The 26493-nt window shown below is 34.5% G+C and overlaps 1 protein-coding gene across 1 annotated transcript in view; it reads right to left on the reverse strand.

Annotated features, from left to right (window-relative positions):
- LOC145292198 (receptor tyrosine-protein kinase erbB-4-like) overlaps positions 1 to 26493 on the reverse strand; it is a 165077-nt gene that overhangs the window by 137108 nt on the left and 1476 nt on the right. The window lies entirely within an intron of this gene.

Here is a 26493-nt window from a genome sequence, read left to right on the forward strand (position 1 = left end):
GGATGATTCAATACTGAAAAGCCACAACTATTGTAAAGAATTTGTTTTTGAAGGATTTTTTTGTTTAGCTTGATTTGTTGGCTTTTTATGGCATATCAAGATTTTTTTCGTCATTTAATGTCGAGCGCGTATACGGCTATAATAATGTTGACATAAAAGTCTTCTGAATATTTGCTGAAATTGAACTACATTGAACCTAATAAGGATTTAGATGAGTGGTATTTGACAATCTAATGGAATGTATAAAGTCCTTATTCTAGTCTGATTATTGTGATCTGCGTCACCAAACACTCACAGGCGATGACTGGTCTATTTCAGATTTCAAAAACACATCAATGTATGCGATTCCTTCGTTGACTTCCTTTCTTCTTAGGGCATATAAAAACGTTTATGTTCTGTAATTCTGAAAAAAAATGTTTATTTATGTAATATTCTGTTCATCCTTTCCTTGGTTAATTCGTACGTTACGTTTTAAAAAGACAAAAAGCTTTGAAGGCTTTTAAAGAAAGAAATTTGGCTTTTCTTTAAAAGCTAATCCATGACCACTGGACAAAAATATTAGAGTAACCTCCCTTTGATGTAGCCTTGTTTTCAAATCTTAATATAATAATATATGATCATTATTGTAAATTGTACGTTGCATTAGGACGTGTAAAGAGAATGCGCGAGACTGGCCGAATTCACGTGTTGCTTTGATACACTTTTGCCAACGCAAAACAAGTGTATTTATGGCAGTAAAAAAAATACTTGCGTTCTCGTGGCAATGAAGTCGTTGAAGGTGTTTTTGATATCGTTAAGGTTTTTGAAACATTTTTCAAGCAGAAAATTTTCGGGTCCTAAACAAGTAGTAGTCGTAGAAGCTCTGGAGAGTATGGTGGATGAGGCAGTGTTTCGGAGCCCAATTCGTTACACTTCTGCAGAGTCGGTTTAGCAACGTGCAGTAGGGCATTATCGTGGAGAAGAATTGGGCCTTTTCTGTTGACTAATGTTGTTTATTGTTGTTGAAGTGTCTGATGCATTTCATCCATTTGTTGAGAGTACTTCTCCGTCGAATTGGTTCGTATTCAAAACACTGTAATGGATGCAACCGGTCGCAGACCACCAAACAACCAGCATGACCTCCTTTTAGTGCAAATGTAACTTCGGAAAATGTCGTGAAGCTTTGTCGGCGTCTAACCACTGAGTTGAGCGTCGCCAGTTGTCGTAAAGAACCCACTTTTCATCGCAAGTCACAACCGGGTCAAGAAACGGGTCGTTCTTGTTACGTAAAAAAGGGGAAGATGATACTCGAAACGGCGTTTCTTTTGGTTGTCGTTCAATTCATGAGGCCCCCATTTACCAACGTTTTTTTTTTGTCTTTCCAATCTCTCTCAAGTGGTTGGAAATCGTCGTATACATTACGTCTAATTCAGGCACAAGTTCTTGAACAGTTGTGCGTGGATTGGCTTCGATTAAGGCTCTTAATTAATCGTTGTCTACATCCGATGGCCAAACATTACGCTCATCATATATATATATATATATATATATATATATATATATATATATTGTGTACAGAAAGTTGTTAGTTGAGACAGATCATTGGTACCGTCAGTTTAAAGCCCGATAATAAGGCCCGTTTAAGGTATCCTTATCAAGCTCTCTTCAGCCAATATTCGTCGAATAGAGACGAACTTTCTGTACACAATATATATATATATAAATACGCTCTTACAATTTGGATTTTCTCTTTTAATTGAGCACTCTGCTGGAATTCTTTTTCAAAAAAAAACTAATCATATATATATATATATATATATATATATATATATATATATATATATATATATATATATATAAATGTTTACATGTACAGAATTTAAATAAAGTTTTAAATATAATGGGCGGAAGTCTCTCGAGAGCTCTTTCAGCTATCATCTCATCAGGAGAAAATCGATAGAGTAAAAATAAAATACTATGTCGAAAGTAAAGAGTTCTGATGGGGAACTATTGAATGTGCCAAAAATTACGGGGACACTAAAATAAAGTTTATTAACGTTTAAAAAAACGATTAAAATAATGGCACAACGAGAGGGGAAAAACGGGAGAAAAGATTTACAGTTCCCCAAAGAATATGTGAACTGATTGTCTTTTGTACCAAAATCACGTAAGGTCGGCTTAATTAATACTTTGGTACATAGAGCCCTCATGATTTGTTCGCCTAACAGATTAGACGCCGAACTCGAAAAGATCAGGGAAATATTCATCAATAATGATTATCCTGTTGACCTTATTGATGACTGTATTTTCAAAGAGATTGTGGATTTTAAATCCCCTAAAATGTTTTGACCCTTGAAATGCCCGGTTTATTTAAAATTACCGTGGATTGGGGAAAAGAGTAACAGACTTTCCAAACAGATTCGCAGAAGTATTTATGACTGTTTTTATTCTGTGTCCTTGCGTTTGGTATATACTACAAGACCTGCATTTCCTTCTTTTCGCAGGGATAGTTTGCCTTACATCCAAAATAGCAATATTGCATATCAATTTAAATGCCAGTGCGATGCTGGTTATGTTGGCGAACATCCTTGCATCTTTTGACTCGTATAAACCAGCATGTTCAATCGAAGATCAGACAAGGGAGGATGGGGACTGGTAGTCTCCCTCCTTCTGCAGCTTTGGACTCTGCTATTGGCCAGCATTTGGTTGACAACCCGTGCTGTGCCGATATATATAAAATAGAATGTTTCGAGATACTACATGGAGCGGCCTCCAGAAACCATTTAAAGATTTTGGAGTCTGGCTCTATTGCGGTGCGGAAATCTTCTTTGTGCCGGCAGAAAGAAACATCTAACGCATTGTTTCTCTTTGGGGAACTGTGAATCTTTTCTCCCGTTCTCCCACCCCCTCGTTGTGCCATTATTTTAATCGTTTTTTTAAACGTTAATAAACTTTATTTTAGTGTCCCCGTAATTTTTGGCACATTCAATAGTGTCCGCGTAATTTTTGGCACATTCAATAGTTCCCCATCAGAACTCTTTACTTTTGACATAGTATTTTATTTTTACGCTATCGATTTTCTCCTGATGAGATGATAGCTGAAAGAGCTCTCGAGAGACTTCCGCCCATTATATTTAAAAAAAAAAAAAAAAAATATATATATATATATATATATATATATATATATATATATATGTTGTTTTGAAAAAAGAAAACCCGAATGAATTTATGAAATGATCAACGTTTCGTCCCTATTGCAGAGGACATCTTCAGGATATTAAAAGGAAAAATGCAAAAAAAGAAAACGATCATAGATCATACGAAAATGAAAAGGAGACAGTGTTAGAATCCTACCCATATCGGGAAGGAAACTATGTGTGTGTATGGGAAGGTTGGGTTGTTCAATGTCTATATATACACTTTTAAAATACGTTAAATAAATATGTACACTCTCTCTCTCTCTCTCTCTCTCTCTCTCTCTCTCTCTCTCTCTCTCTCTCTCTCTCTCTCTCTCTCTCTCTCTAAACTTATTCATTTTGTTGAATTATTTAAGGATTAAGGAAAAACGATTAACCAGGATCTGTTTTTATATTTTGTTCTTTGATTATTATTTTCCCTATGCTAGGGGCTAAATGGTAGAAGCCATTTCTTTGCGTAATAGTATTAGTGTTTCATATTAGTGCTGACTCTAAAAGTCTTCTTTTAGCTCTATCTATAACGTATTTTATAATTTTCGCATGATCTAAATTAAATGAATGATCGTTTTCTGCACAATGGCAAAAGAGTGCATTTAGGGTGTTACCATTCCTTATATCTCTTCTGTGTTCGTAAAGTCTTAGTTTCAATTTACGCGGTGTCTCACGTATGTATGCTTGCTGACAATTGTTACATGGGATGGAATATATACCGGCGTCGGATGTGAGGGTTTTGGGAGAGTGTTTGGTAGTTTTTAATGTCTGTTTTATTGTTGTGGAAGTTATTTGTATCAAGTGAAAACCAAGTCTATTAAGAGTGTCGTAGATTTTTGTATTTTTAGTGTGAGTGGGAATGAAAAGATGTCTGTTTAATAGTGAGGTATTTGTTTTATTTTTCTGTCCGTTTATATTATAGTGTATTTTCGTAGCTTTTTTCTTTGCGTAATATATATATATATATATATATATATATATATATATATATATATATATATATATATATATATATATTGGGAGGAGCATAATCCATTATCATAGCCTTCTTATACTCCTCCATATTTATTTACCAGAATGGCTTCAAACAAACCACTTTTCTGTCTCATATATATACTTCACTACTCATGACCCGTTGGGTCAGTATATGCTATAGATAGCTAAGGAGTAGTGAGCATACAAAATTAATCTATAAAAGTGCGAGTGACTATACAGAATTAATGTATAAATGTGCAAAAATGGACTGAATGCGCGCAGGAAAACAAACATGGCGACCAGCGTAAACAATACGAAATAAATTGGATAATAAAGGTCTTAACATCATTGCCCTTAGATTAAATGAAAAATTATTTATACAAGAGGGGTGTATCACATGTCTCGTTTACTGCTACATGGCCAGGAAGTGGGTGCTCATTTTACGTTAAATATTTAAAGAAAAGTGATCCCCACCTAAAATGTTAGTATTTTATTAAAAATGTACTCTTTCATATTATCTTTAAAAACCGCTGAAACGTATTAGCCAAAAAAGTAGGCTTTGATTTCCTTTTAAGAAGTAAAATACGCTGGGTCAGGTTGTAAAAAATACCAAATATTTAAAAATATATGTAACTTGATTAAGCAGATTTTGTTTTGTTTTGTTGTTGTTTTTTACAATAGAAAAAACATTTATTTTATTTTTTGTTTGAAAACGATTCCAACTTGCAATGAAAATACAATTGAAATAATCCTTTTAAAAATCTGGGATGCTAAAACCGTACATGTTTTAGGGAGAAGTCATATATTCAAAAACATTCGTGAACAATATTTGTTTCAACAAGTTCTGTTTATATTGTTTAAAATTAAAAGTTATATTATTAATTAATTATAATTATTATATTATTTTATATTGTACAAAATTATAAAAACTTACATTTACAATATCTTAAATAAAAAGGTTTATATTGTTTAAAATTATAAAAAGTTCTATGTGAATTGTTTAAAATTTTAAGCAAGCTCTCTCTCTCTCTCTCTCTCTCTCTCTCTCTCTCTCTCTCTCTCTCTCTCTCTCTCTCTCTATACATATATATATATATATATTGTTTAAAATAAATAAAAACTGTTCATTATTTTTTTCGTTATTTTTATACTGTTTATTTTTAAAAAGAGTTTCTGCTTATTTAAAACTGTTAACTTCTGAAATATCGATATTATTTCTTACATATCGTTTGCATGGTAACATAAAGATGATTGGTGGAATTTGGTTCCTTTTATTTGATATAAGTATCGAGAGTATTTTGCCACTCAATCTCCAATCTTGCACGGTCCTGGATATGACCTTAAACTATATCCAGTGGTGAGGCCCCAGCTTGTGGCCTTTGGGGAATGTGGAGCCACCCTTTAATTGCCATTGCTCCCAGGTCCACTCTGACCCGGAGTGGTAGTACCTGTTAGGGTCCCAACTGTGGGTTAAATAGAAACCGACTTGAAAACAACAAATATATTCTATTAAAAAAATTTTCTTCCGAATCTTTGGATTCGGCATTAAATAACCTGAAAAGGGTTGATATGCCGTAAAACAAAAAAATCAACAACCAACAACCAATCTTGCATGATATTTTTTTATTTTAACGCAAACAATTTTTAAAAAAATATTTATAAAAAAGTTAGATGTTATTATGTGTTAACAGTTAAATATTTTCTTTTTATTAATACGGTTACAACGACTGGGCAAGCTGATTTGGGTAATTTTGTCATCTTTAAAATGTCAATTACAGAATATATAAAACATATTACATCGTAAACATTGGTTTTGGTTTTGTTTCAAAACGATTTCAACTTGCAATGAAAATTCGTAAAATGCCGATGTAAAGAAAAGTAAAAGGGATTTACAGTTTTCTTTTTATTTGCATATTTAAAACGCGAAATATTTGTCGGTAATAAAAAAAACTTTCATGGGTTTGCTTTTATTTGTTTACGCATGTGTATCGTAAAGCGGTAGTGGATACATGGTTTCAACACCCAAGCAAAACGATTTGAGTTTTATTTATTCATTTTTTATTTATTTTTTATTATTTCTTTTTTCTTAAGTAATAAATAAATACGTCCAAATAAAAAGATGGTGACTTTCTAAGAAAACACCGGATCTCCAAGATGAAGACGATAACATTAATGTCGTTTAAAAAATCAACAACAAAACTACGTGTATATATATATATATATATATATATATATATATATATATATATATATATATATATATATATATATATATCAAAGAATAATTATATATATATAATTATTTTCATAACCAAACAATGTATCAAAATCTATATATATATATATATATATATATATATATATATATATATATATATATATATATATATTCGGTGCAATGAGTTTTAAGGGTTGGGTTGAACAGATGGCTACTAACAGAAAGATGTCCAATCAAATAATAAAACCAACATTTCTCTACTGTAGACGCCCAACTATTTCCATTTATGTTTATTGTTATTACGTCATTGCCGTTTACGAGTCACTGATTCTGTTTGCCCCAGGAGGCTGTGTAACAGTCGACCATCTGCTCTGATGTCAGCAGTGCAGCTGTATGGGAATATGCACTCTCTCCCACTGCATCGCCTGTCCCGCCTCCTTTACACATGCCCGTCCCTGGCACTTCGTCTTACATCTAGCCAGCAAAATAATCTCTCAAGTTAAGGTCGGGTCGCATTCGCGAAATAAGTTGAAGCTAAAGACGGCGGCAATTTTTCTCAAAACTAGGCTACCATCTTTCTTCCTGAAATTCAAGATGGTGCTTGCAAAATGGCTAAAATTCTTTTTGAGTAGCTCAAACAAACATTTCTTTTTTTAATAAGACATGCATTGTTATGAGTGTACCAAATAACCTATGATTATTTTCCAGCTATCCCGGTTATTAGTCGAGTTTAAAAAAACTAAAACAACAATGAAAATTTTTTATTAGTTAGTTGGTTGGTTTATGTCATCTTAACTCTCGTCTAGTGATGTCATGCCGAATAAGAATGGTCTGTAAATTTTGTTTTTTCATAGGTGCATATTTTGAAATTTCAGGACAAAGCAAAAGACAAACCAAAATATAGCACATAAGAATCAACATAGAGGAATGTATGAATCAATACTTCGCCTCAGATTTTATTAAGCTTTTTCAAGATACATGATATAGATAACGTGAAATATTTGCATATAAAGCGGTAGCATGATTTCAAAATGCGTGAAAGATGAGAGCTGGAGGCGGAGTACTCATAGCTCTGTAAACGGTTCATTATATTTAATCCATAAACAGTACTATCACTACAAGTTAGAACAGACTTAGGAATAATTTCAAATAAGGCGTGACTCCACACTCTCCAAACAGGCCAAATTAAAGCTTCATTTCTGGGTACAGTTCTATATACTCAGGACAAATTCAATTTAACTCACAGATAAGACGTTGAAATATATTACCAGTTCCGACCAAAGTGGTCGGTAATGACCGTTATCGCATCGTAGTTATTATTAACTAACAGGACTACCCAGCGTTATCCGGGAGCATAAAAACAAAATAGAAGAGGTAAAGAAATGCGCACAACATCCTCATATTAAAATTTCTATCTCAATACATATCTCAATCCGTCTCTTTTTCTTCGCCCTCCCCCTGTCCCCGTTTTTTACATACCTCTCCCCCACCCGTCTTTCACCTCCGCCTAATTTATTCCAAGTCATTCACCTTTTATTTATATAATTGATAATTTTGAAAATGGCTAAAAAAACTGACCCCCTCGACGAATCCTAGTCCAATTGACTCCCCCACCCCCGCCATAGAATAATAATTTTCTTTTAGTTTTAGATGTTATTCATCTGGGGCAATGCTTATCAAGAATATACAAACTTTGTATGGGTTTGGTGTGTCGTTTTTTAGTTTTAGATTTTATACATCTGGGGCAATGCTGATTAAGAATATACAAACTTTGTATGGGTTTAGTTTGTCGTTTTCTTGGTTCTTGTTGTTTTTTTAGATGAACATGCACATACACACAACCAACTGCGCTTTATATAATAGATGTAACTCACTTGGAGTTCTCACGGTAGTCATTACTACTGATATATCGCTGATAACAACTGGTGACTTTCCCTGGATTCTGAGTAATAGCAAGTCAGTCGTTTACTGGTCGTTCGTTTTCACACGCTTATCCTCTTTGTTCCTTTTCCTGCTGACGTCTACTATATACGCATTGTTTTCTAATTCAAGAATCGTGTCCTAAAGGATTGATGTGTTAATAAACAGATAAATTCAAAATAAACAAGTGAAGCATGAATGGTCCCCCGCGAGTGCACAGTAAATGACTAAGTTCAGCATTTTCCCCCCGCCTTTATTTAGCCCCAAAAGTCCCCAGTGGACGTCAAATCCTGGTGAAAATGAACAAACGGTGACGTTTTAGACCTTACCATATGTAAAATTGAGTTCTGCCCCATGCAAAAAGAAGAAATAACTAAGTCCATCATTTGCGCTCCCCCTATATAACCCAAAAAGTCCCCAGGGGGTTAACATATTTAAATTTGAGTTCAGCACCATGCAAAACTGCTAAATAGACATACACAGAAAATTTTAGACAAATATGGTAAAATAGTCCCAAAAATGGAGTGTTTTTATTAAATAAGAGCCCCTGGGGCACACCCAAGAGTCATCGTGAAGTATAGACAAACAAAATTATATAGAAATCAGTTAGTTACAACTTTTCAGAAAGTTTCATAAAAATCCAAGGCATCAATTTTTTTTTAATAAATACAAAAGTGTCAATTTTAGTCATTTTAACCCGAAAGGCACCCCTAGGGCGGCAACTGGAATTTTCCCAGAAACTCCTTTCTGTTACTTTACTCATATCATGTTTAATGTTTGTGCAAAATTTCAAAAAATTCAAAGGCGCAGTTATTGAGAAAAGTGCGAACAGACGAACGGACAAACGGACAAGGGTGAATTTACAGGCCCACCCTTCTTTTGTCAAGGGACCAAAAATCTAAAACTCAATAAGTAAACAAAACAAAAGAAATAAAAAAAGATGAATGGACAAATGGTAAAACGATGAGATGGATATGAAACTGATAGTTACGATGAATTTTGTTGTTTTTTTGTTACGCAAACGAGCAGTTCAGATCTCATAGGACATGATATTTCTGGTAATAAGAAATTTGAGTTCGAAAACATTTAAATTACAATGAAAATGTATACTTCGAACCAAACAATCTTTAAATATATATAAATAAAACATTAGATGTATGTATGCGTGAAAATATTTAACCGATAAACTCTTAAACTTCTAGTAACATAATACTGAAATTAACAGGAAATAGAAATCATACACCAAGGACGGTTTATAATGAGTAAAATCTTTGTTTGGATGGATAAATAACACAACAGAAATATGCCGGCAAGTTGAAATGCAAAATGCTTATTTAAACTTGCCAACATATTTTTATTACTTTTGCACATGCGCAAATTGATTCATAACTTGAAGTGGTTTAATTTAAGTATTTCTTATCCATTTGTCGATAGCTCAAACGGCAAGAAACGCGACTGGAGAGCTAAATGTTTTGGTTTCGATTTGATTGTAACTGATGGCACTCAAATCATTTTTTTTTAACTTGTGACATCATTACTATATATATATATATATATATATATATATATATATATATATATATATATATATATATATATATATAAAGAGCAGGGAGACCCGACGTTGTTCGGGATGTAATGAGGATTAACAAATGTTCCAACCTCCCATACTTTATTTTCATCGAAACCGGTGAAATCACCTTTTTTCAACTAAATCGATTGATTGATTGATTGATTGATTGATTGCTCTAGTCAGCCCCCCCCCGCCACAATATACCAGGAGGAAGCTTATCGTTCTTCCCCACGGTGACTTAGTTCACAATACATTGTAGTCTATATTGCACCGTAGAGAATCTACTGATAATTTTATAAAATTATTTGTAAATATCGTTTTACTTATTAAAGTTTATGATGCAAAAGTCAAGTATCATGGTTCAATTATGCTCTAAACGGAAATATTCCTTCTGAACGCGCATCTGTCGTATCAAAGAACCAATTTTTTATTTTATGAAATTATTTTTACATAATACCTTGAATTAAAGCTAAACGTACAAAAGTTAACTATTATACTTCAATTGTGCTGAAAAAGAAACATTCATTTCAAACGTATAATAAATAATCTACAGTTGATTTTATAGGCTTGGCCTTTCTGCTTGTGCGATGATAAAACTTATCAAATGCACTTGTGGTGTTAGGTTGTCTAAAAGTGTTAACTTTGGTCAAAATCGGACTACGTTCTTTAATCGGATTTTTTCGATTATAGATTTTTTATACGTATCAGACGCATTTCAATACAAATCTTACGTAAGAACACTCCCAGACACATAAAGTATTTTCGTGTGAATTCTTTTTTAAATCGACCCAGTTATTTCCGAGTCGATAGGGAACGAACTCACGCACTCACATATACATACATAAAGTTTCTTTTATACAAAAATAGAGATGTTCAACAAAGAATTGTCTATGTAATAATAAACATAAAATCTGAATGAATTAAAATATATTTAAGCGTATTTTACGACCGGGCAATGCCGGGAGCCACCCCCAAAAGTTACCATATAAATGCATAATTCGAACCGGACCATCTTGAAAGAGTGCGAATGTACAGGTCTGGTTTACTTACCAACTGCATTACACATACATATGCACACGATGGCAAAGTTAAACATAAGGTGATATTTAATGCGAGGAAATCTAGCTCCCCGTAAAGGGCATTCTGGATTAGAACAAAAAATCAAACTTGGATTTTTCCTTCTCTGGCTAAGGTCAGAAGACCTACTATATTTTTACAAATGCTTGATTTAAGCAAACATCGGGCAGTTGATATTAGGTTTGTGTAAGATAACTCAAGCTTTATAAACTAGTTGTCTTTATCCTGTTTGCTTATATGAATTAAAATCCAGTTTTTATTTGTTGAAATCGAGAAATCGCTTTCATCAACAAAATATGCTAATATCATTAGAAAAAGATTAGCACAAAACTGAAACAAAAACGTAATTAAAATCAATTTTAATTTTGTTCGTTTTTGAATTTTTTATAACAATTGATTCGCAAGTTTTATTTTAAAATAGCTTAAATAATAGCGTACCTCAAATCGAACATTTGCTAGCTTTATTTTCAAATCAGATATTACTGTTATAGGGGTGCTAGAACATTTTATAAACGTTATAGGGGTGTGAGGCTATCTTATGAATGTTATAGGCGCGAAGTATAGTTAGATTTAAATTTAAATATCTATAACACGTGATGTAGCTCTTTGGTTCAACGTTGGCACATTATGAATTCATGTACACAGACGTCAAAAAGAAAGTTGGCACTTGTAATTTTTCCAAAACTGCAAATTTAAGCTAAATTTAATGTAGCTGTTTAAACAAACTATACCTCATTTGATTCGCCTTTTATTCCTCTGTAATTTTACCTGTTCATATTTGACTTTTAATTGAAATATTCTAGTGTTCACGTCAATTTAGAAAAAATAACTTCACATTGAGGAGGCAAAAAGAAAGTTCGCACAATTGAAAATTGTTATTTAAATGTAACTTTAGGACATTAATGTAACACAAATACAACAGGAACACAATGAACTAGTTAATATTTAGTAGCATAGCCATTCTGCAATTTGACAGCCTGCAATCTTTTGGGAATTCCTTGAATTAGATTGCAGCAATACTCTGGGGAAAGGGCATCCCACTTTTCTTTAATTTTTGTCCAAAGTTCTTCCAAATTTGAAATTTTATCATTGCATAGCTGTTTCTTGATGTAATGCTATACGTTTTAGATAGGATTGAGGTCTGGAAATTGTGCAGGCCAATCCAAACACAGAATATCATGCTCTTCCAGAAGCCTCTTGACATTGCTAGCTGTGTGAATGGGAGCATTTTCCTGCATGAAAATGGGATTATCATACAAATTCCGACCAAAGTAGGGTAGAAAACGCTCAGTCAATACATTAATGTACTTGGTCGAATTAATTCGACCTGGCAAGCGAACTATAGGTCATGAACCATTGGTACTAATAATGCTCAACACCAAAACTGAACCTCCACCACCTTGCAGCGTTGAAACTGAGCACCTAGGATTAAATTCTTAGTCTTTCCTCCGACGGGCATACTGTCTACAACCACTGCCTAGCTTATTGAACTTGCTTTCGTCGCTAAAAAGCACTTTTGACCAATATGAAGAGTCATGATCTTCATTGCATCTTACGAAGTCCAGACGACACTTTCTGTTCTTTACAGAAATCGTTAGCTTGCGTCTTTCAACATATCCTCGCAAATTAAATTCCTTTAACCTGTTCTTGACAGTAGAAACTTTTTAACAGGATTGCACTCTTGTTGGACTTGGGCAGCCGTTACAAATCTGCTTCTAGGCTGCGGATCTTGATAGCATTGTCTTCCTTGTTAGAAGTAACTCTAGTACGACAACATTTTGGGGCATCACGAACACTGCCGGTGTTTTGGTGCTTTTGCACAGTCTTTCGTATCGTTTTCTAATCGCATTTCAATCTGCAGCCGATTTCTCGATTGGATAAACCAGAAAGGTGGAGATTGATTAGTTTGTTAACTAAAGTGGAACGGCTCATCAAGAACTTGTTTACGTTAGACTTGAAGACAACCATATTGTAGTCAGCTGGAAAGCAGGAAAACGGAAGACAGTTCCACAAGAGTGCAGTTCTAAGAAAAAAGCTTTGTTAATGGAATCTACATTTAGTTTTAGGTACAGATAAAGAGTGGGGGGAATTATTGATAGTGTTTTCTTCTAGACGAGTGCTTCTTGTGAAAGTTTGGCGAGGGGGAGGCCATAGATTGAAGTTCAATCGAGCAATTACCATGAAAATAATGATAAAGCAAAAACAAACTCGCAACATCTCTTCTGTGAGAAATCGGTTGCAGGTAAGAGAAAAGGAGGTCTATTTTGAACTCTATCAAAGCAGGCCAAGTCCTTTCTAGCAGCTCCTGCCCATATGTGGCAACAGTATTCTATCCTTGGGCGTACCTGGCTCTTATATAGATAGAGAATTGCATCAGCAGTGAGATATCTACTGGATCAATGGAAGGATCCGACCATTTTTCCAGCGGCCTTGGCAACGGATTTGATGCACATGTTCCATTTAAGATCAGGAGTGAAGGTCAAGCCCAGAAGTTTGTCAAAACATGAGGCCTTCCCAAGACGAGAGCCATTCATTTCAATTGATGCCAGATGGGGATAAGAGCGTTGATGATATGTTCGGTTTTAGATGCATTAAAAGTAACCAGTCACTTCTTTTTCCATTGTCTCACGTGCCCAAGATCAAAGGAGAGAGAATCGGAGAGAACTTCGTCGTTTACGGTCTTAGATGTGCTACCATAGTAGTGTCATCAGCATAAATGTCTATGAATGATGTATGGATGTGGTTTGAAAGATCATTAATGTAAATCAGGAAGAGATTTGGGCCCAGGATGGACCCCCGAGGGACTCCAGCAGTTCCTCGCGAATAACTGTGTACAGCTTCCACTCTGACATCAAACTGTGCACTTATTGCCTCTATAGGCACAAAACGGTCCTTATCCTAGAAATTCTTTATTTGGCCAATCAACTCTGGTATTCTGAGTTCTTTACTCCTCCCACACATCTCATCATCTCTCACAAACTCCCTGCCTTCCTTGAATCTCTTATGCCACTCAAAACCTGATGTTGAATTCATACAAGATGGTTAAAAAAACAGTCTGAAGCATTCTATACGTTTCTGTGGCATTTTTCCAAGTTTAACACAGACTTTTATTGCATATCGTCCTTCTAAAGTGTCCTCACGTCCAGATTGCATTTTTTTAAATTCACCAGCAATGACAATCCGGCTTTAGTAACGTGTATTCAAATTCCTTCTGTACTGTTCATTTTTAACTAATCATAAAAATTGGTCAGTCATTTCATAAGATATATAGCAATATCATACTGAATTTTCAAGAGTCGACGACAATTTTAAATGTTTGTACAAAAAAAAGTCTAGAAACTTATTGAAGACACCGTGTAATTAAAAACTATTTTATTTACAATATTTTACACGTGTTCCATTATTAAAAACTTTTTTTAGTTGCATTCCTTTGCCTCGACGTAATCAATATAGCACTAACATTGATTTGATTTGTATATGTGATGTTATGGACTTCCTTCCCTAAGTTTTAAAGAGTAATTTAAAAAAACATTTTTTAACTTTAAAAAACCTATAACAAAATGGTTAACAAGAAAATCCTTGCGGTTTTTAAATTTTAAATGCAAATAAACATGCCTTAGTTCAAACAAACATTGATCAAAATGAGCACCATCAGAACCAACAAACTTTTGCCAACGCAAAGAAGTTTGTTTATGCCAGTAACGTAAAAAATCTTGCGTTCTGATGATGATGATGAAGTCGCTGGAGATGTTTTTGATATCGCTTAGGTTTTTCAAGCATTTCTCACGCAGAAAGTTGTCCAGGTGCGTGAAAAAGTGGTAGTCCGTACGTGGGGGGGGGGGAGTATAGCAGATAAAGTAGAGTTTCGCGGCCCAATTTCTTACACTCGTGCAGGGTCAGTTTAGCAATGTGCGGTCGGGCATTGTCATGGAGAAGAATTGGTCTTTTTCTGTTAACTAATTCTGTATGTTGTTGTCAAAGTTTCTAATGAATTTCATGCATTTGTTGACAGCACTTCGCTGCCGTAATCGTTTCGCCTGCATTAAAAAAATCTATAATGGGGAGATTAGTCGCAGATCACCAAACAATCAGCATAACCTTCTGTTGGTGCAACTCTGACTTCGGGAAGTGTCGTGAAGCTTCGTCGATGTCTAACCACTGAGCTGGGTGTCGCTGGCTATCGTAAAGAACCCACTTTTCATCGCAAGTCACAACCCGATCGAGAAACGGGTCGTTCTTAAGGAAGCTGACACTTGATAACGGCGTTTCTTTTGGTTAGAATTCGTGAGGCACCAATTAATTACGTTATTTTTTGTCTTTCTAATCCCACTCAAGTGGTCTGAAATCGTCGTATACGTTACGTCTAATACAGAAGCAAGTTCTAGAACAGTTGTGCGTGGATTGGCTTCGACTAAAGCTCTTAATTAATCGTTGTCAATATCTTATGGCCGACCACTACGTCAATCATCTTCATGACTCTCATCCTGGGCCAAACACTTCGTTGATATCGCGAGCTGTTTCAGCAGCTTTTCGGCTTAATTTGAGTTAAAATAAGAAAATTGTGCGAACTTGTTTTTCCCCCATCTTGTATTCAAGGTTCTGAACAAAAGATGTAATTGTTTCAAAACAATTGTAATTTAAACGATTAAACAGAGCGAAAAGCGCTCTTTATAATGATTGATAATGTAATGGTTTTATCGCGAGAACTTATTTTTGAAACCAAAATTATAAATTCTGCAAGAACTTCTTCACCACAAATACACGTGGTGTCTGGCAGTTTCAAACTTAAAGCTACGTCGTGTATAGAAACGCTGCAAGTGTTTACTTACCAAAATAAGATTTTTATAATCACTTCTGGCCAAATATAATATCATTTTCCTTCATTTTTCTTAATATTAAACTAATGGTTCCTATTTACTTTGCCACCCCACGAGGGCAGAGTTAGATACCAGGGTCGTTTTTTAATGTGAAGAAAAAGGAACAAAAATAAAAAATTGTCTTAGTCGTAAAGGATTTCTCCTCCACTAACCGAGGACAAAAAATTGAAGTGTAGCATCAGAAAGATACTACACTTTGATCTTGGCCCAAAGGCCAATAGTTACTGTCGAGGAGTAGATCTAAAATATATATTTAAATGAATTATGTTCAAACATGAGTACGTGAATACATTACGAAGAAAAGCAGAAGAAAAAACTGTGAGTTTTTAATAGAAACCAACATAAGAATGAACAAACGAATAACAATGTCAAAAGAAACAAGTGCGAAACATTAGAAACATAAGTATTCCATGAATTGAACACCAGTAAAACTGTGGTTAAAGTTCGTTTGGATTTTTTTTCTTACTCTTGCCCATTATTTTGTTTAAAGCATTTAAAATTGACGGGCAAACGTTTTTTAACCTCTTTCTGGATCTTACCCGAACAAAATTAAAACTTTTAATCTTGTTTTTTTTTTTTTTTTTCTACGATCCTTACGTATTCTAGTATTTATGTAAGATTGTAATAAAATAGGAACCCGTTAAAAACTAATACTCTTTGCAGTCAAATCAAAGTGTATTTTTGTGTGAATTAGAGACATCATAATATTTGGCACATCTTTCATCTATGGGGCAATCAAATCCTTTTTTATATCAATGCTGTTTTCTATTGCAAAAATCTCATTTTATTTATATTATTATTAGACTACTGATCTCATTTTAAATTTTATTTTCGTAACGTTTCGGCCGATGTGACCTTTGATCTTATTCGGGTAAATTTTACCGAACTTGAGAATATATTTTTGCTTAACTATGGAATATACGCGAAATTTCGAACAGACCCCTTTATTTAATCTACAAGGGTTACATGGTCTCGAGTTGTTTGCCATAAATGGGTAAATGAATCCTAAATAAAGTACGATTGTATTTTGATTGTAATTTTACTAAATACTTTATTATGCTACACAGAGTTCATCAAAATGATTCCCGAGCTCGACAGAAAGATTCCCGAGTTCGACAAGATACACCTGAACAAGGGCGGAGGATGAAACGGAGGATGAAAACGTTATGAAAATAACATTCGATGAGAACAGTAATTTGAATAATCCAAATAATACTGATAACATTTTATGCTAAATATTTTCCTGCATTAATTATGAAATGTACACGGAACTTGCTAGTAATAGTTGTCATTGGTTTAAGCCTGGCAGTTTTGGTTATAACATAAATAAAACGTCAAAAAGATTGCTTTTCCGCCACAGGCACTTTATATGACATAATCACGATAACAATCGGTTCTCGTTAGCAGCAGCAGCGAAGTTGATACAGATTAGTATTAGATCAGTATTAAAGTGGGTGACTTTTGGAGAATACCAGATGATGTATGTTTGAGGATCGCAACACCCTTTCTGCAAAAATTAAAATCGTAAATCTGATTGTAGAGAGACAACCGCAAGTGGAAGCTGCATAATATCTATATTCTTTTCAATTTTAAAACACGGCGTTTAAAACACGGCACTCCGTATAAAAAATAACATTTCACGTCGTCAGTTAAACAAATAACAGAATCTAAGAAAATTAATAAATTTGTAGCCACTGGTTTCTATTTACTTGGTTTACATACGGCATAATCACGTTGATACACCGGTTTTCATTAGATCACTGAAGTTAAGAAACATTGAGCCTGATTATTACTAGATTGATGACTATTTGAACATCAACACCTCCTTGTCAGAACTGCAAAAACCAAACGCTGTCATCTTCCATGACCAGGATTTACATGTAACTGGGAACGCTTGTAAATTTGATATTATTTAGAAACTTCTTGCTTCGAAGGAAGGCGGTTCAACTCGTCCAGGATGACTGCTGGTTCGTCTGTTCGTCTGTTTTCCATACAATGATAGAATTAGACACATGTTTTTTTTATGTGAGAAAGATTCAGCCCTCTAACCCAAATTGGATCACTTTATATTTAAACAAAAATTCAAACCGCCTGAGTTTATACTAATTTCTCCTTCACTGTCCGAGTAAAAATGGATAAAGCATGTTAGCTGAACAGATACTACACTATGATGCTCGCTTTTGTTGCTTATCTTGCAGAATGCATTCTTCTTCTCTGACAGTCTCTCAGAATCAATCAATATTAATAAAAGTTTGCACTGGTTTCAAAGATAGCGGTATCGATTTACGATCACATTACATCGAGAAATGAACCACTACTCGTAAACATAATCTTTTCATTTGATTTTAAAATCCAAAAATGAGTTGCTAATCGATAATAATCCGAATTTCTTCTTTGTATCAGTAAAAACAATGTTAAGGGTTGGGGAGGGGGTTGTAACAACCTTCACTCATCATTTTGGTGCATAATAAAAATCGATAATAAACATTTTTTATTCAATTTGAAACGGAACATTTTATTTCCACCATGTTATAACAAATCGCCAGTAATCCAAGTCATCATCATATCGTATGAATCCAAAGATCCTATTGTTAGACTTGGTTTTCCCGATATTTTTCTAGTCAGAATTTTCTTGAAAAGACATCTGGTATTTACGGAAAAGACCATGAGAAAGTTGCTAACATCCTAATTTTTTGGACGAACTTAATTCGAACTTGCAACACCCACGTCATCAGTCAGTGTCGTTAATCACTTGACCACGGTCACCTCCGAGTAATTCAAGTAAATTATGCAAAACGAAAAATTGATTTTAAAAAAAAAACAATAAGAGTATAACACCTCAGTTAATGTTAAAGCAGCACTAAACATCATCATCATCATCATCATCATCATCATCAAGGCGGCTTTTATCAAACTAGCAGTTCTGAAATGTACGTCTAAAAAATTCCTGTTGTACGACGTGCATTTTATTATATTTGAATCTAGTGTTGTTTGACTTTTAGATTTACATATAATCATAAGTAGGACGGTGGCGGTAGCTTTTTTTTTTTTTTTTTTTTTTTTCACACAGTGATCACCACTTATCAAGGCCCGGAAGCCACTCAGGGATAAGGGTTATTGCAAGTACATCACGTTAGTGAGGAAATTTTATGAAGTGTTTAATTAGGGGGGCGGTTCATTAGGAATTTGTTAACATTAAACTTGAAGACATCCAAGTTGTAGTCCGGAGGGAAGCAGGCAGACGGAACAGAGTTCCACAGGCGTGCAGTTCTAAGAAAGAAGCTTTGCTCATGAAATCCGCGTTTTGATTTAGGCACAGATATAGAGTGGGGGAAATTTTTCACAGTGGATTCAGCTAGACGGGTGATTTTCGTGAAAGTTTGGCGAGGGGGGACCAGGGATTGGAGTTCAGACGAGCACCTGCCATGAAAATAACGATAAAACAAGGATAGGCTCGCAACGTCTCTTCTGTGGGAGAGGGGTTGCAGGGTAGAGAAAAGGGCATCCCCCACTAAACCACGAAGTCTATTTTGTACTCTGTCAAGGCATGATAGGCTGTTTTTGGCAGCTCCTGCCCAGATATGGCAACAGTATTCCATCCTTGGCCGTACTTGGCTTTTATATAGATAGAGAATTGAATCAGTAGTGAGATATCTTCTGGAGCGGTAGAAGGATCCCACCATCTTTCCTGCGACCTTGGCAACAGACTTGATGTACGTGTTCCATTTCAGATCAGGAGTAAAGGTCAAACCCAGAAGCTTGTCAAAACACGGGGCCTCACCCAGACGAGAGCCATCCATCACAATTGATGCCAGCTGGGGATCAGAGCGTTGATGATGTAAGGATAGGAGTTTGGTTTTAGATGCATTAAAGGTAACTAGCCACATCTTCCCCCACTGAACCACGCGCTCGAGATCAGAGGAGAGAGAATCCGAGAGAACTTCGTCATTTACAGCCTTTGATGTGTTGCCGTAGATGGTCGTGTCATCAGCATAGATGTCAACGAATGATTTAAGTATGTGTTTAGGGAGGTCATTGATGTAGATCAGGAAGAGAGTTGGGCCGAGGATTGACCCCTGAGGGACTCCAGCATTTATATTGCAGGCCTCCGATTTTTGTCCATCTACCACTACTCTTATGAGCCTATTGGAGAGAAATGATTTAATGATTGAGAAAACATTTCCAGTTATACCGTAGCTGGAAATCTTGTGAAGTAGACCCTTATGCCATACTTTGTCAAAGGCCTTTGATATGTCAAGAGCAATTGCCCTAGAAAGGAAGCCTTTGTCAAGAGATTCACTAATCCTGTGGGATATAACCGTCAGCACATCTGCGGTAGATCTTGCAGAGCGGAAACCATATTGTGTGTCACTAAGAAGGTTGTTTCTGCTGAGGTGGTTGACTATTTCTCTATTTAATATTGATTCCAGTAACTTACTCATAACACAGAGAAGACTTATTGGTCTGTATTGAGAGGGAGATGACTTATCACCTGAATTCTTAAATACAGGGCAAACTGATGAGGTCTTCCAGGGGGTCGGAAAGCACTTCTCCTTAAGGCAGCGCTTAAATAGTTTCGTAAGTATGGGTGCAAGTTCTGGTTGAAGCTTTTTTAACACTATAATTGGGATGCCATCAGGGCCAGTTGCTTTACTGGAATCTAGGTTTTTTATTAGCTTGGCGACCTCATGCACGGATATTTGTATATTACCTAGCTTGTTCTGTGTTATAGGAGGAAATATGGGGAGTTGATGGCCTTCGTCGCATAGGGTAGAATTAGCTGCGGAAGCTAAGTGGTTAATGACACGTACTGACACCTTAGATGTGTCAAGTTCGAATCCAGCAAAATGCAATACAAAAATCTCATCCAAGCAAGAAGTTGGACGTAATAATTGTCAATAAAAAAGAGAAGATTGGTACAATTATGAAAATAGTCGAAATTTTATAGAAAACTTTCAAATGCGAAAACCAAACCATATAATCAACATATCCGAAATATTTACAGGTAAGTTGAAACAAATACAAGACAAATATAATTATTTCATATATCTATTTTTTTACTGAAATTTTCATTCAAAAAAAAAAGTCATTTGTTATGTTTTAGATGAAAATTAAAAGAAATTGACAACTTTTTAGACTAAAATCATAACAAACTTTTTTGCCAATTACAAAAGCTCAAAAGTTATGGCTCGTTGACTTTGAATGAGTGCTTATACATTTTTGCATTAAATACTAATCCCTATTAATGTCTAACTTCCTACATCGAACAGATACCATAACACTAAGTTCGTTACACCTTATCATAAAGGTTCATTTCAGTTAGATCGGCTCAGTAGTTTTCGAGAAAAGATGGAAATTGAATAATAAATTCTAATAATTCTTATTGATACCTTATTATGCATAGAATGGATGCTATAACACTTAGTTCGCTACACCTTGTAATAAAAAGGCCTATACAAAATTTTAACTAGATAGGCTCAATAGTTTCTGAGCAAAAGTGAAATGGACAGACAGATAAACACACAGACAGACAAACACACAGACAAACTCACAGACAGACAAACACATAGACAGACAGGCTAAAACAAATATAATATAGATGACTATTTTTTTTACTCTAACAATTTTTTTGTAGAAAGGTCACTGTGGACTTGTTTCCTATAAATCTGTGACGGAGAAGCAATGATCTTTTTGGCACATAAACATAGGCAGAATGTCAACAAAATCCTTGACTTTCCGCCATATGAACCGAGTCGATTGTAAGCCAATTAATGTTGGTTGAATCGGGCCCAGCGCCTCAAAGCTGCAGAAGCATACGCTCATTTGGGGGAGAATAATATAATGAATGTGCATGCGCTATAGATTTTTCGATAATAATATTGATCCAGAATTCCTTTCGCTATTTTCTCTGAATGTATGCCCTAACAACGGTAAAGAACTCTCTGATGACAAAGTGATGAAAATTCGTTCTGCCCATGCGTGTAAAATTCGGAACGAGACTATATCTTTCTGGCGCGTCGTTCTAAGCGCATGAACGTGTGGTTCGATGCTTCTACTTAGGGTATTTCTTCCATCAACTTAGCAGGCTCTTCCTGTAGATTATGTTTTCCGATAACAGATGCAGAAACTCTCAGAAAAAAAAATATTTATCCATTGTTTATGCATTTTTCTCTATCCACAGCATTGATGTTCATTCTTATACTAAGACGTTCATGTATTCTTTCCTTAGCATTCATGATTGTAGCTCTCTGTCTTTCCGTATTCCATCTAAATTATAAGTCCTTTTTCTGTGGTAGTAAGTCGAGGATTTTGTTGATATTCTATCTACGTGTTACACGTCACGTTTATATTTTGTACTGTAAAATGTCGGCCGTGAGTTAACTTGGGAATTATTTAAATACTAGATATCTAGCTCAGATGTTAAGGTCAAGGCAAAGGTAAAAGTCACACTTTGGCGATAATTTCGGTTCTTTTTATCATAGACTCGTTATTTGATCCCTATTGTAACCAATGAAGTTGCGAACCTTATATAACATTGGTATTTGACGTCATTTCTACGTCCGATTTAGTAAATCTTGATCCATAGACTTCGTATGTTTGGTAAGAGTAACGAAGTTCTCAGCCTGATCAGATAAAGAGTTATAAAGTTATCAACGTTTCCATGTAATAACTTCCGTATATATTTTATAGTATATGGAGAAGTAAAACTTTGGCCTGTCATTTGCCTTGTCAAGTGAGATCTGTACTCTCACAGCTGATATATTTTTGCCTTTACTTGTAAAAAAATATTAAAACTTCCATCTGACTCTTCAATTGTTAGTTTATTACTAGCAGGTTGTCTGGCGTTGCCTGGTCGTAAAATACGTTTAAATATGATATTTTCATCCATGCAGATTATGCATTTATTATTGTAGAGATAATTCTATATTGAACTTAATATATAGTAATAAGATAAAAACTATATATATATATATATATATATATATATATACGTATATATATGTATATGTATATATATATGTATATGTATATGTATATATATGTATATATATGTGTTTGTGTGTGTATGTGTGTGTGTGTATTAACCTGTCATCCCTTTTTGAAAAGATGGAGTCGCCCGATTGTCGAAGACAAAATGCAAGCAAGCAAGGTCCACAGAGTTTTATAAATATAAAGTAAAAACAGAAAAACAAATGTCAAAAAGATTCCATGGATCAGATATTTTTTAATCGAAAAATATGAATAAACTAAAATTTTTAGCAAAAGTTAAGAACAAGCAAAAGTTATAGCCCGTTGATTTAGAATGAGTGTTTTCGTCAAATTGATGGTTAAAAATAGAGGCGCGGCAATCGAGCATAAAACAGTTCGATTTACTTCATGATATCAAAGACCGAGTAGTAGCAAAATTCCATCCCTTCACTCTAGAGGTCGGCAGATATCAAGAAAACTTTCTACTCTGATAGTTTTTGTCATCGAACTAGCTCCATGTTCCCTATTTACTCAACTGAATTTAAATGTAATGTGAACAAACATCATGAAGCACAAGAATACTCCTCCTATAATAGCCACTTATGTATCAGGAGAAGTATGCTTTATTTTAAGTGTTTAAACGTAAAAAAAATAAACCTTTTTTTTAATATACACGCACATACACAGACACGTACAAATACACATACACACAACACATACACACACACACACACACATATATATATATATATATATATATATATATATATATATATATATATATATATATATATATATACGTCTTAGCTTTGTACGACAAATACCACTATGATGCTTGTGTGAAAGTAACATTTCCGCTGCTTCGTGCACTGAAAATGCACGTTACATCACTGGCTTGTAGACCATACGACACCTCTGTGCTATTCTTTTTTTTTACCTCGCTCAAGGTAACTTCTTGGCATTTCTCTGCATTAAGAAAGACTTGTTCTTATATATATATATATATATATATATATATATATATATATATATATATATATATATATATATATATATGTGTGTGTGTGTGTGTGTGATTGCAACGTCTTGTCAGACGCGAGTTAAATCCAGCTCCCTCAAAACGGGCATTATGGGTTGGGATTAAATACTGTCTCAATCTAGGATTCCTCCTTCACTGATTGAGATAAAAAAAAAAAAATTAAGTATAATATTAGAACATATGTAACGTAGCGCGTATGGCGCGCGCGTGAAAATCAGCAGCAGCCGTATGATAGCTGACTAGCGGAAATATTCGCAGCAGCAGCCGTCTTAGCACATATGCAAATCAAGCAAGTGTGTATGCGCTGACGGAACGGGAAGGAGGAGAAAAAAAAGGGAAAAAAGGACAGGACGGGGTCGAGCAAAAAGAGAAGAAAAGTACAACCGGGCAAATGGACGCTGGCTATAGCTGGCGTCAGGTGGCGGGGAGATAAACTTTTTAAAAGTGTATGTTATACGTTGTAAAACACATGTGTGCGAAAAGACTTTTGAAAGATAATGAAACGCGTTGTTTTGGAAGAACCATGAATAAATGCGTTTCATTTGCACTTCTGAAAAAATTGCCGAGTTTGGGTTTTATTTCCTTTTCTTCTTCTTCTTCTTCTTCTTCTTCTTCTTCTTCTTCTTCCTCTTCTTCTTTGCAACGGTACCAGACAACGCGTGAGTCCGAGTGGTTGATGTCCACGTTACACAGATACTACACTTGAAACGTTTGTATCGATTAAACCTTAATGTGTTGTTAATGCATTTGCTAGACGTCATAATTCACCGAAGTTAAACAAAGTTAAACCTGGTCAGTACTAGATGTGTGACCACTTAGGATAGTGGCTCCCAACCTTTTATTTTTTATTTATTTATTTATTGTCTGCACCCATCAAGAAATTTCCCTTAACCATCGCACTCACTATAATTTCTGAACTCGCGGTTAAATGCATGATATGATTAAACCTATTCAGTAATGTATTTAATGGACACTTAATAACAATACTAAACCTTAAAATGAAAGCAGGAAGTTAGTGCATTGCAAAACAAAACAAAGACACAAAAGAATGACATCATCATTGTCGCCGCCTTTAGTAAGGGTTACTATCAGTTTTCGGTGACGGTCTTCTGGGGGTTGACAGTGCTACCTTTACTACAAGCGATAATAACATAGAATGGCATTAAAATAATTGATATTTCTATTCTGTCACGGTTGACGGAACGAATACAATCTGGAAAAGATAAAGGATTCCATTTGAAATTCCACATAAGTTTCAAGTTTGACATAACACTTCCCAAGATCGAATAAATGCATCGAAAGTTACATCGTCCGAAACGTTTTGAAAACAACTAAGTAAAAGTTCGAATAATCCAAGTAATGTTTTTGACATTAAACCTAAAAGTTTAGATTAGTAAACCTTCCCATTCAATCATTATGTAATTGTACAGAATAAAAACGTTAACTAAAGCTTTCTAAATATTTCTCATATGTTATATACTCTCTCTCTCTCTCTCTCTCTCTCTCTCTCTCTCTCTCTCCCTCTCTCTCTCTCTTTGGTTTTCATACATAAAGTAAATTTCACAATATATAAGAATTATTTGATACTGGAGATATTCATAATCGTACCCGATTTCCAAAAGAGGGGAGTTATAACATATGAGAAATATTTGCAATTAGGTCTTGAATCCATAGCAGCAAGTTTTAGTCTCCCCTTCATCAAGGACAGAGATTTGGGAGAAGTGTTTCATCCTTTCGGGAATCTCCAGTGCAGGGTGTCACGATTAACACCAGTCGATAAATTCGAACCCGGTAACACAAGCCATTTCTGGCTTGATTAACAAAGACCGCATCCATTCGGCTACTATTAATCGCGTGAAATAACGTTGAAATTAAACATTTTATTTTTAGATGTTTTTTACTTCAGTCATATATATATATATAATTTTTTTACATCAATCATATAATATATATATATATATATATATATATATATATATATATATATATATATAATGAATGAATGAAAAATGTCTATATACCAAAGTTCATGATGTTGACCATCTTACAATGTATTCCTTTAATTCGGTTGGCATTTAGAATTCTTGACAGTATCTGTTTCGTAGCACAAAATCAATCACTTAATTATTATATCAATCAGTGAATCTATTTTGCCCTTAACTCATCAGAAAAAATAGCAACAATCAATCCATCAAAAGGAGATAAAGTGCGTTTAGATATGATTAAAAATTCGAAAATTGGAAGAAAAGCTGTAAATGCCTCACAACAATATGTTTACTTTACGCCATTTTGAATATATATATATATATATATATATATATATATATATATATATATATATATATATATATATATATATATATACACTTTACTCTTTATTATAGTACCTATTTACTATGCCTCACCACGGGACAAAGTTAGACACCAAGGGTCGTTTTTTAACGTGGAGAAAAGGTACAAAAAAAAATTGTCTCAGTCGTGAAGGACTGCTCCTCCACCGAAAGAGAACAAGAAATGGAAGTGCAGCATCTGAAGAACAGATACTACACTTTGATCTTGACCAAGTCACTCTTTATTATAGTAGATGACTGTATAAATTTGGATTACTAAAAAAAAAATACGCTTTCATTCGGATTAAATTTGTTTCCATTCATTCATTCTGTAATTGTAAATGAATA

The sequence above is a fragment of the Euprymna scolopes genome, chromosome 13 (assembly GCF_053919585.1).
Source record: "Euprymna scolopes isolate OS-2025 chromosome 13, ASM5391958v1, whole genome shotgun sequence".
Classification (NCBI taxonomy): Eukaryota; Metazoa; Mollusca; class Cephalopoda; order Sepiida; family Sepiolidae; genus Euprymna; species Euprymna scolopes.